The sequence below is a fragment of the Piliocolobus tephrosceles genome, chromosome 10, assembly GCF_002776525.5.
Source record: "Piliocolobus tephrosceles isolate RC106 chromosome 10, ASM277652v3, whole genome shotgun sequence".
In the NCBI taxonomy this organism is placed as follows: domain Eukaryota; kingdom Metazoa; phylum Chordata; class Mammalia; order Primates; family Cercopithecidae; genus Piliocolobus; species Piliocolobus tephrosceles.
The window spans coordinates 52925761-52938163 of record NC_045443.1 but is presented as its reverse complement, the minus strand read 5'-3'; the positions used below and the strand labels follow the sequence as shown (position 1 = coordinate 52938163).

General features: G+C 43.5%; 1 non-coding gene across 1 annotated transcript; it reads right to left on the bottom strand.

The window, feature by feature from the left end:
* Positions 1 to 4955: 4955 nt before the first annotated feature.
* On the bottom strand, positions 4956 to 5119 carry LOC111542084. Its single transcript, XR_002731428.1, has one exon. It is a non-coding gene; the product is annotated as a U1 spliceosomal RNA (small nuclear RNA).
* Between the last annotated feature and the right edge of the window lie 7284 nt (positions 5120 to 12403).

The window sequence follows — 12403 nt, the reverse complement described above, 5'->3', positions numbered from 1 at the left end:
CTGGTCTCAAACTCCTGACCTCAGGTGATCCGCCTGCCTCGGCCTCCCAAAATGCTGAGATTACAAGTATGAACCACCGTGCCCGGCCTAATTTTTGTTTTTTTTTGTTGTTGTTTTTTTGTTTTTGAGACAGAGTCTTGCTCTGTTGCCTAGGCTGCAGTGGTGCGATCTCGGCTTACTGCAACCTCTGGGTCCTGGGTTCAAGCGATTCTCCTGCCTCAGCCTCCTGAGTAGCTGTGATCACAGGTGCTCACCCCCATGCCCAGCTCATTTTCTTTTTTTTTATTTTTAAATTAAAGACAGGGTTTCACTATATTGGCAAAGGCTGGTCTAGAACTCCTGACATCAAGTGATCCTCTCTCCTTGGCCTCCCAAAATGCTGGGGTTACAGGCGTGAGCCACCATGCCCGGCCAGAATTACATCTTTATACATTATATGCCCTACAACATAAATTAACACTTCTTTAAAATGCATTACTCTCTGAAATGATGTAGAAAACAGAATGTGGATTTACAAACTAAAGTTACAATTATAATACCTTTTAGACTAATAGTTGTTTTTGAAAAATGTATTAGTCTTTTAAATCATGTATTAAGCAAAAAGTAGTTACAAACCATTGTTACAATGCTATCTTTTATAATTGCCCACGTATTTTCCTTTTTTTTTTTTTTTTGAGATGGAGCCTCACTCTGTTGCCCAGGCTCGAGTACAGTGGTGTAAAATCTCAGCTCATCGCAACCTCCACCTCCCAGGTTCAAGTGATTCTCCTGTCTCAGTCTCCCAAGTAGTTGGGATTACAGGTGCATGCCACCACACCCTGCTAATTTTTGTATTTTCAGTAGAGATGGGATTTTGTCATGTTGGCCAGGCTGGTCTCAAACTCCTGACCTCAAGTGATTCACCCGCCGTGGCCTCCCAAAGTGTTGGGATTATAGGCGTGAGCTACTGAGTCTGTCCCCATGTATTTACTTTTGTTGAGATCTGTGTTTCTTCATACAGCTTCAAGTGACTGTCTAGTGTTCTTTTATTTCACCCTGTAGGACTCCCTTGGATATTTCTTGCAGGGCAGGTCTAATGGTAATGAACTCTCTCAGCTTTGTTTTTTGAGAATATTTTAATTTCTCCCTCACTTTTCCAGGTTTGTTATTTGAGAATATCTTAATTTTCCCTCACTTTTGAAGGATAGTTTTGCTGGATATAGAATTATTGGTTGAACATTTTTTCCCTTTGAATATATCTAGCATTTCAGAAACTCTGAAGTTTCTGATGAGAAATCTGTTCATGATCTTACTGAAGATCCCTTGTATGTCATGAGTCACTTCTCTCTTATTACTTTTGGCTTCTCCCTGTCTTTTGACAGTTTGATTATAATATTTGTCATGTAGATCTCTTCAAGTTCATCTTACTTAGAGTTTTTTGAGCTTCTTGGCTGTTCAAATTCATGTTTTTTAAATCAAATTTAGAAAGTTTTCAGCTAATGTTTTTAAAAATATTCTCTGTCCCTTTCACTTTCTGTTCTCCTCTGGGATTCCCACAATGTGTATATTGGTCTGCTTGATGGTGTCCCACACGTTCCTTAGGCTCTGTTCACTTTTCTTGAATCTTTTTCCTTTCTGTTCCTCAGGCCTGATAATTTCCTTTGTCTTTTATTCAAGTTCCCTAATTCTTTTTTCTGCCTATTCAAACTGCCTTTTAGTTAAATTTTCACTTCAGTTATTGTAATTTTAGCTCCAGAATTTCTTTTTGGTTTCTTTAAAAATTTTCCATCTCTTTATTGATATTTCCATTTAGTTTATGCCTCATTTTCTTCACTTTGTCCATATCTTCCTTTAGTTCTTTAAGCATATTTATGATAGTTGTTTTAAAGTCTTTGTCTAGTCTATCCATCATCATGTCTTTTTCTGGGACAGCTTCTATTGATTTATGTTTTTCCTTTGGGCCCTTTCTTCTTTGTATATTTTCTGATTTTTCACTGAAAACTAGACATTTGAATCTAATAATGTGGTAACTCTGGAAATTCTCCCTTCCCTGAGAGTTCTTAGATATTATTTTTATTGATCACTTTTTTGTTTTAATTAATTAATTAATTATTTTTAGTTTTACTTTTTTTTTTTTTTAGATGGAGTCTTGCTCTGTCCCCCAGGCTGGAATGCAGTGGCATGATCTCCACTCACTGCAAGCTCCACCTCCTGGGTTCATGCCATTCTCCTGCCTCAGCCTCCTAAGTAGCTGGGACTACAGGTGCCTGCCACCACGCCCAGCTAATTTTTTTGTATTTTTAGTAGAGACGGGGTTTCACCGTGTTAGCCAGGATGGTCTCGATCTCCTGACCTCACGATCCGCCCAACTCGGCCTCCCAAAGTGCTAGGATTACAGGCTTGAGCCACCGCGCCCGGCCACTATTTATTTATTTTGAGATGGAGTCTTGCTCTGTCACCCAGGCTGGAGTGCTATGTTACAATCTCGGCTCACTGCAACCTCCGCCTCCCAGGTTCAAGCGATTCTCCTGCCTCAGCCCTCCTGAGTAGCTGGGATTACAGGTGGGCGCCACCACGCCCAACTAATTTTTTTTTGTATTTTTGGTGGAGATGGGGTTTCACCACATTGATCAGTGAGGCTGGTCTCAAACTCCTGACCTCATGATCTGCCCACCTCGGCCTCCCAAAGTGCTGGGATTACAGGTGTGAGCCACCACACCCAGTCTATTTTATTTTATTTTTGAGATGGAGTCTCGCTCTGTCACCCAGGTCGGAGTGCAGTGGCATGATCTCGGCTCACTGCAACCTCCACCTCCTGGGTTCAAGCAATTATCTGCCTCAGCCTCCTGAGTAGCTGGGATTACAGGTGCCCGCCACCACGCCAGGCTGATTTTTTTGTATTTTTAGTAGAGACGGGGTTTCACCATCTTGGCCAGGCTGGTCTTGAACTCCTGACCTCGTGATCCACCCACCTTGGCCTCCCAAAGTACTGGGATTACAGGCATGAGCCACCGCGCCCAGCCTGCTTTTTTATTTTTTAATTATTGTAGGCTGTGTCCATTCTGAGGATTAGCCTGAGATGTGAACTTAGGGTCTTCCTTCTTAGGTCTTTTCTGAGATTTTCGCTGTACATGCATGGTCATTTTCTAATTTTGCCCCACATATGTAGTTGCTTTTGAATGTCCAAGTCTTTAGTGTCTGGGTTCCAAAAGGAGAAAAAGAGAAAAATGAAGTGTGGCAAGAGGAAAGGGTGTTGGCTTTAAAGGATTTAAAGGGGAGAGGTTTGCGACGATGGAAGGCAGTAAAAAAACAAGGGCACCCAACCCTTTTTCTGCAGTTCTGAGACCAGAAGCAGCAATCAATTATGAGAGCATAGATAACCAATATTTGGAAAATAAAGTCCTTTTTTGTCTACCCTGGCTCTGCGAACTGTGGCAAGCCGCTCCAGGAACACAGGCATAGCTGCCTGCAGCTGAGGTGTGAGGAATGAGTGGCTAAGGGCTGAAAAAATTTACTGTGCTAAGAGCTGAAATTGACTGAAAGTAGCTGCAATTTACAGTCCAAGCCCTGCCCTGGCATTTGCAAGCATTCAATAGACTCTAGAGTTTCAGAATAGTTCACACCAGACAGATTCTGCCAGTGCAATTATCATGTAGGTGGAGAGACAGATTCCCAGTGCTTCCCACTCTGCCATCTTCCTAGAATCCTTAGATAATGTAGATAATCTATTTTTTTCTTTTCTTTCTTTTCATTTCCTTTTTACAGGCAGCCCACGAGAACTCGAAGATTCTAGAATAGATTTGTAGTGACTGCCTAGATAATCTATTGATTCTGTTGTTTCTCCTTGGTGACATCCCTCTGGGGCCTACCTCTATGCCTTTTAGTTGGGACTGGCTGCTGCAAGAGCAGAACTGGGCCTGCTACATAGTTGATATCCAGAAATTTCCCTTTGCCACATCGTAGCAATGATCTTCACCCATTGGGTAGACTCTCATTTTCTGGCCCTCATATTTTCTTTCTTGGCTTAATTCTTCTTGGTAGAGAACACTGAAAGAAATAAAAATATTTTACCCCAAAATATATTTATTTAACATATGTTGAGACGGCTGTCAGACAGCCAGAAAACAGAAGTAGCTCTGCAAAGCTGTCTTTTGTTGGAGAGATTTGCATCTGCAGAGAATCTGTATTGATGCAGCCATCTCTTGTGTTATCCAGATCCAGAGATGATCAACTGAGAGTTTGATACCTTTAAAGGTCTGAAGGAAACATTTACCACCATTCCTCTTTGAGGGCTGCTACCTGTGAGGTTTCATTTGCAGAACAAGACCACTCTTGCTAGCCAGGCCTCCTCTTCTCTCCCTCCCATAACCTGTTTTGTCACTATAACCTGATTTACTACCATAGTTCGTTTTTGTCCATGCTCTAAGACACCATTCTTTCTGCAACCTCACGATGGTAGATAAGCTTCTGCACCACACTGGGGGGGGGGGGGGTAATCATTCTGTGGTTTTCCCCCATGTGCACATTAATAAATATGTATGCTTTACCCCAGTTAGTCTGCCTTTCGTAAGATAATTTTTCTTTTTCTTCTTTTTATATACTATTTTTCTTTAAAAAAAAAAACCTGGCCATCCAGGTGCGGTGGCTCACGCCTGTAATCCCAGCACTTTGGGAGGCTGAGGCAGGCGGATCACCTGAGGTCAGGAGTTTGAGACCAGCCTGGCCAACATAGTGAAACCCTGTCTCTACTAAAAATACAAAAATTAGCTGGGCATGGTGGCGTGCGCATTCAATCCCAGCTACTTGGGCTGAGGCAGGAGAATCGCTTGAACTCAGGAGGCGGAGGTTGCAGTGAGCTGAGATCACGCTACTGCACTGCAGCCTGGGCAACAGAGTGAGACTCCATCTCGAACAAACAAACAAATGTATTATATATTTGCAAAAACAAGTGACCTGCTTTTTGGAATGAAAAACATCAGGGAAGAGTGCAAACGCAGTTCCCCACTACCACAAATTGTTTACTTGAGTTTCCCACATTTGGGGAAATTGCAGGAGTCAGCATATCCGGAGTGCAAAGGAGAAGCCTCGCCCTGGAAAAATCCCCTTTGTGATCATGATATCTCCCCTGCCAGGTAAGTATTGTGAGTTGGTTTTTCAGTGGAACTTCAGTGGGCAAAGGGGAAGTTTCCCATTGTCTCCTACACTTTTGGCACTGTGAGCAGAAGACCAAGGCTCCACTCTTCTGGAAGCCACAGTGAAGGGAACCCAGTGCGTGACAAGCCAGAAGAAGGCTAAGAATTTCTCAGTCAGGCTTCCAGCCTCTCTTTCTGTGGAATTCGGTCAGGCAGATGATAAAAAATCACTGTTTGTCCCTTTCTCCTCTGCAAAGTCTAATGGGAGAAAACAATTTGTGTGACCAAATCTTGAGTATAGCCACGCTGGTGTACTTTTTGGTATGACTATTCATATTGTTTGATCTCTCTCCTCCCAGAAATAGTTTTTTCCTTTGTCTTTGTCTTTCTGTGTTGCTCTGTCGTAAAGAGAGGTACCACAGAAGCGCATTATTCCAGCCGACCCTGCAGACTGCTCAGTTCTGTGGTTCTGATCACACTGGCATATACATTTCGTTGTGGGTCCCCAAAATATAAGCCCAGCGAAGTTCCCCTCTCAGCTTGTTGTATGTCCTCGAGAGCTTGATGGATGACCAAGTGGGAGCACTTTCTCGTAGTTTCTGCCATCTGAGGGGTTGTGATTTTCAGGTCATGCCAGGTTGCCAGTCTGAAAATGGCTGGGAACCCAAGACATGTAAGATTTTAAGCAACCTACTTTTTGTTCTGAATGTGTCAAGCTCTCAGGAGAGTTTGTCTTAATAATAAGTTCCGGCTGGGCACGGTGGCTCACGCCTGCAATCCCAGCACTTTGGAAGGCTGAGAGGGGCGGATCACGAGGTCAGGAGATCAAAACCATCCTGGCTAACACGGTGAAACCCCTTCTCTACTAAAAATACAAAAAAAAAAAAAAAAAAAAAAAAATTAGCCGGGCGTGGTGGTGGGCGCCTGTAGTCCCAGTTACTCAGGAGGCTGAGGCAGGAGAATGGCGTGAACCTGGGAGGCAGAGCTTGCAGTGAGCTGAGATTGTGCCACTGCACTCCAGCCTGGGTGACAGAGCAAGACTCTGTCTCAAATAATAATAATAATAAGTTCCATTCATAAGGGAATTTTGTGGTCATTGTTGTTGTTGTTGAGACAGAGTTGCCCAGGCTGGAGTGCAGTGGCTTGATCTTGGCTCACTACAACCTCCGCCTCCTGGGTTCAAGTGATTCTCCCACCTCAACCTCCCAAGCAGCTGGGACGACAGGTGCGTGAGACCACACCTGGCTAATTTTTGTATTTTTACTAGAGATAGGGTTTCACCATTTTGGCCAGGCTGGTCTTGAACTCCTGGTCTCAGGTAATACACCCACCTCGGCCTCCCAAAGTGCTGGGATTACAGGCATGAGCCACCATGGCTGGCACATAAGGGATTTTTTGTTTGTTTGTTTCAACCCCTGTTGCCAAATTAATCCAGAGAAGATCCAGTCCCAGGAGGGCCTACGGAGTGTCACAGATTAATGAGTCTGTGACTACCAGCCCCTGCCCCCAAATTTGTGGGTTAGTGAAGGAACTGCATACACAAACGCCATTCTTAACTGTCTGTGGCAACAAGAGTCTTTGTTATCTCAGGCTACTCCTGGGAGTGAATTTTTAGGTGGAGATCTTTGGGATTGCCTTTTCTACTGCTCTTTAGGAAACACCTCTTTTTCTAGACCTGGAAAATTACATCGTGGGCTTTCCATGAAGAGACTATTGGATTCAGTCACTATTGGAATAAATGCAACATAGGCAATTCTAATCAGTGGCCAAAAAATGGATTCCTGAAATCAGAAAGACCCCTCAATTAAAAAAAAAAAAAAAGATTCTAGAGATTCTCATTCTAAATAATTGTGTTTATTTGTATTTATGAGAGTAAATTAAAAGACAGACACATAATCATGTCATGGCTAGTCTTAGAAATTCTCTTGGCTGGGCTTGGTGGCTCATGCCTGTAATCCCAGCACTTTGGGAGGCTGAGGTGGGTGGATCACCTGAGGTCAGGAGTTTGAGACCAGCCTGGCCAACATGGTAAAATCCCATCTCTACTAAAAATACAAAAATTAGCTGGGCGTGGTGGCGCATGCCTATAGTCCCAACTACTAGAGAGGCTGAGGCAGGAGAATCGCTTGAACACAGGAGGTGGAGGTTGCAGTGAGCCAAGATCATGCCACTGCACTCCAGCCTGGGCGACAGAGTGAGACTCCCTCTCAAAAAAAAAAAAAAAAAAGAAAGAAAGAAAAAGAAAAAAAAAAAGGAAAGAAAGAACTAATACATGAAGGGCTGGCCCTTTTCTAGTTTAGCGAAAACTAGAGAAGATAAAAAACTAAAACCTGGCCGGGTGCAGTGGCTCAAGCCTGTAATCCCAGCACTTTGGGAGGCCGAGACAGGCGGATCACGAGGTCAGAAGATTGAGACCATCCTGGCTAACACAGTGAAACCCCGTCTCTACTAAAAAATACAAAAAACTAGCCTGGCGAGGTGGCGGGCGCCTGTAGTCCCAGCTACTCCGGAGGCTGAGGCAGGAGAATGGCTGGAACCCGGGAGGCGGAGCTTGCAGTGAGCTGAGATTGCGCCACTGCACTCCAAGCCTGGGCGACAGAGCGAGACTCTGTCTCAGAAAAAAAAAAAAAAAAAAAAACCAAAAAAACAAAAAAAAAACCAACAAAAAAACAACTAAAACCTGAGGCCGGGCACAGTGGCTCCCACTTGTAATCCCAGCACTCTGAGCGGCAGAGGCCGGATTTCTTGAGTCCAGAGGTTCGAGACCAGCTTAGGCAACATAGCGAAACCCTGTCTCTACTGAAAAAAGAAATACATAAAATTAGCCAGGTGTGGGGGCACACACTTGTAGTCCCAGCTACTTGGGGAGCTGAGATGGGAGAATCACCTGAGCCTGGGAACTCGAGACTCCAGTGAGTCAAGATTGCACCACTGCACTCCAGCCTGGGCAATCAGAATGAGACCCTGCCTTCAAAGAAACAAAAAACCCTGTATTAGTCAGGGTTCTCTTAGAGGGACAGAACTAATAATATATACATATATATATATAGTAGTTTATTAAGTATTAATAAATATAAAATATTAGCGGCACATAGAGGCGGGTGCCTGTAATCCTAGCTACTCAGGAGGATGAGGCAGGAGAATCACTTGAATTGGGGAGGCGGAGGTTGCAGTGAGCTGAGATCGCGCCACTGCACTCCAGCCTGGGCAACAGAATGAGACTCTGTCTCAAAAAAAAAAAAAAAAAAAAAAAAAGGGAAAATCATGTGCTTGGTATCTCTGTTCTCTTACTTTCTTTCTTTTTTTTTTTTTTTTTTTTTGAGACGGAGTCTCGCTCTATCGCCGGGGCTGGAGTGGAGTGCAGTGGCCAGATCTCAGCTCACTGCAAGCTCCGCCTCCCGGGTTCCCGCCATTCTCCTGCCTCAGCCTCCGGAGTAGCTGGGAGTACAGGTGCCCGCCACCTCGCCTGGCTAGCTTTTTGTAGTTTTATTAATAGAGACGGGGTTTCACCGTGTTAGCCAGGATGGTCTCGATCTCCTGACCTCGTGATCCGCCCGTCTCGGCCTCCCAAAGTGCTGGGATTACAGGTTTGAGCCACCACACCCTGCCTCTCTTACTTTCTTAAGAATTGCTCCCCCATTTACTTCTACTTCTCCCGGCTTCTCTTTCCCCTTTATTAACACAGGAAAGGATCTAGAGGGGACTTTTATTTTATTTATTTTTATAAATATTTATTTTGTTATTGTTATTTTTATTATTTAAATATTTATTTTATTTTATTTAGTATTTGAGACAGAGTCTCACTCTGTCACCCAGGCTGGAGTACAGTGGCGTAATTATGTCTCACTGCAGTCTTGACCTCTGGGCTCAAGTGATCCTCCCACCTGAGCCTTGCAAGTAGATGGAACTACAGGTACGTGATGTGCCGCTACCCTCAGCAAATGTTTGTATTTTTGTAGAGATGGAGTTCTGCCATGTTGCCCAGGCCGGTCTCAAACTCCTGGGCTCTAGTGATCTGCCTGCCTTGGCCTCCCAAAGTGTTAGGATTACAGGCGTGGGCCACTGCATTTGGCTTAGAGGGAACTTTAAACTACATCTCTACTAAAAATACGAAAATTAGCCGGACATAGTGGGGCATACCTGTAGTCCCAGCTATTCAGGAGGCTGAGGCGGGAGAATCACTCGAACCTGGGAGGTGGAGGTTGCCATGAGCTGAGATCGTGCCACTGCACTCCAGCTTGGGTGACAGAGCGAGACTTCGTCAAAAAAACAAAAAAACAAAAAAACCTTCTATGGGCGATGGGCTGATCACAGAGTGGGCTGGTTGGTGTTGGGTTACCCACCAGCTTTGGGGGAATGACCTTGCAGCAAGGTGCACTGTGGAAACATGGTGCTGTCTCATGGTATTTCCCTCTTTTGGAGGGACCCAGGATTCAATGTAAAATTAGAATTCTTGATTTTTAGGCTGGGCGCAGTGGCTCACACCTGTAATCCCAGCACTTGGGGAGGCTGAGGCAGGTGGATCAACTGAGGTCAGGAGTTCGAGACCAGTGTGGCTAACATGGTGAAACCCCATCTCTACTAAAAATACAAAAAATTAGCCAGGCATTGTGGTGCGTGCCTGTAATCCTAGCTACTCATCCAGGAGGCTGAGGCACAAGAATCACTTGAACCTGGGAGGTAGAGGTTGCAGTGAGCTGAGATCATGCCACTGCACTCCAGCCTGGGCAACGGAGCAAGACCCTGTCTAAAAAAAATATATATATATATATATATTTAAAGAGCTGGGTGCTCTGTTTTCCAGCTATGCCTGCTTTCACATATTTAAATTATTAGGTGCCCCCAAACTGCAAATGCTTTGTTGGCCATGTTCATTAATGGGCCCTGCCCTGAGTTCAGCAATGCAGTGAGAAAACAGAGACTAAATTAAAAACTGTCTAGCTAGGTTAGTCTCCAAAATACAACTTTCTGGGATTTAGCTGGTTATTTTAATAAGATTTCTAAATTCCCTCTAGCTCATCTATATGTTTCCTTGTAAAATCCTATGGTAAATTCTTGTGATTTTGTGTTTCCTTTTTTTTTTTTTTTTTGAGACAGATTCTTGCTCTGTTGCCCAGGCTGGAGTGCAGTGGCACAATCTTGGCTCATTGCAATGTGTGCCTCCTGGGTTCAAGTGATTCTCCTGCCTCAGCCTCTCAAGTAACTGGAATTACAGGTGCCCGCCACCACACCCAGTTAATTTTTGTATTTTTAGTAGAGATGGGGTTTCACCATATTGGCCAGGCTGGCCTTGAACTCACAACCTCACATAATCCACCCACTTCAGCCTCTCAAAGTACTGGGATTACAGGCATGAGCCACAGAGTCTGGCCCTTTTTTAAAAAAAAAAACTCCTGGCAAGCTATGAATGGCATTCATTTTTAATCTTTATCTAACACACCCAAACTCCTTTTTCAAAAAGCTTAAATTTTCTTTCTGTGCTTTGCGATATAAATTTGCCGCTTTGTTTTCTCTAAAACTCAGGACTTCAGCCATGTGAAACAAACCTTACAGAAGAAGCAGGAATGAAAAAAATACACTTTAAACTTTTCCATTTACAAAGGCAGAGTTTTAATCCAACTGTCCTTTTAAACTAGTGAGTTTTACCAGTCTCATGGTTAACATTTTAAAAAATAAAGATATAAAGTCTTTATTTGTGTTTGTTTGTATGTGTTATATGTGTACATGTCTATGTTTATATATTGTCCATATGGTATCAAACTAGATTATAAATAAATGAATACTCATAAATTAAGTAAATAAGCCCAAATACTTTTCAAGTTCAAGTGACTTTAATAATCTTTGGTAAATAAAATCAGTTCAAAAATCAGTAAAAATCAAACAGAAACATCTTCAAAATTTAATTTAGACATTGTTTTGCCTGGGTCTATCAGTCTGCCAGGTTTATGTTATCTCTGCTAGATATTTTAAAGTCATAAAATTATTGCTTCTGTGATATTTTTTGATACTTCCTTGTTTTGTCTGTGAGCTTATGTCTTTGAATTTGAGCCTTTAGATTTCCAGGTCTAGACAAGTGGCCATGGTGAGGCCCGGGGACAGCACCCAGCCCCATCCTCACTATTCCAGCTGTGCCTCCTGGCCATGCTGGAGTGGCTGGATCCTCCAGGCAGCGTCTTCACAGATCTGTCCTTTGCCCTGGGATCTACACCTGGTACATAATTAAAATTGCCTACTTCGTAGGTTTTACACTAAAAATTAGGGTTACTAAGAGCTAATACTGTAATGAATATGTGTAATTAAAACTACTAGATATAAAAGGAAAAAGACAAACAACAAAAAACAAACAAAAAACTACTACATACAAGAGAAACAGTTCTGTATGCAAAGTATATAAGAAAAGTAGGATGTGATTTTGATAAAAGTAAAAAATGTTATAAGAAGACATGAGAATGTGGTTTTTGTTAAAGGAAAACGGATTTTTTTGTCTACTTTAGAAGTTTTTAAAAAGTTGTTTTAGTGCTGGGCACTGTGGCTCACACCTGTAATCCCAGCACTTTGGGAGGCCGAGGCAAGCAGATCACCAGGTCAGGAGATCCAGACCATATTGGCTTACATGGTGAAACCTCGTCTCTACTAAAAATACAAAAAATTAGCCAGGCATGGTGGCAGGCCCCTGTAGTCCCAGCTACTCTGGAGGCTGAGGCAGTAGAATTGCTTGAATCCAGGAGGCAGAGGTTGCAGTGAGCCAAGATCATTCCACTTCACTCCAGCCGGGGCAACAGAGCGAAACTCTGTCTCAAAAAAAAAAAAAAAAAAAAGTCCGGGCATGGTGGCTCACACCTGTAATCTCAGCACATTGGGAAGCCGAGGCGGGTGGGTCACGAGGTCAGGAGATCGAGACTATCCTGCCCAACGTGGTGAAACCCCATCTCTACTAAAAAAAAAAAAAAAAAAAAAAAAAATTAGCTGGGCATGGTGGCAGGCACCTGTAGTCCCAGCTACTCAGGAGGCTGAGGCAGGAGAATGGTGTGAACCTGGGGGACGGAGCTTGCAGTGAGCCAAGATGGAGCTACTGCACTCCAGCCTGGGCGACAGAGTGAGACTCCGTGTCAAAAAAAAAAAAAAAGAAAAGGCCAGGCGCGGTGGCTCACACCTGTAATCCCAGCACTTTGGGAGGCCGAGGCGGGTGGATCACAAGGTCAGGAGATCGAGACCATCCTGGCAAACACGGTGAAACCACGTCTCCACTAAAAATACAAAAAAAAAAAAAAAAAAAAATTAGCCAGGCGTGG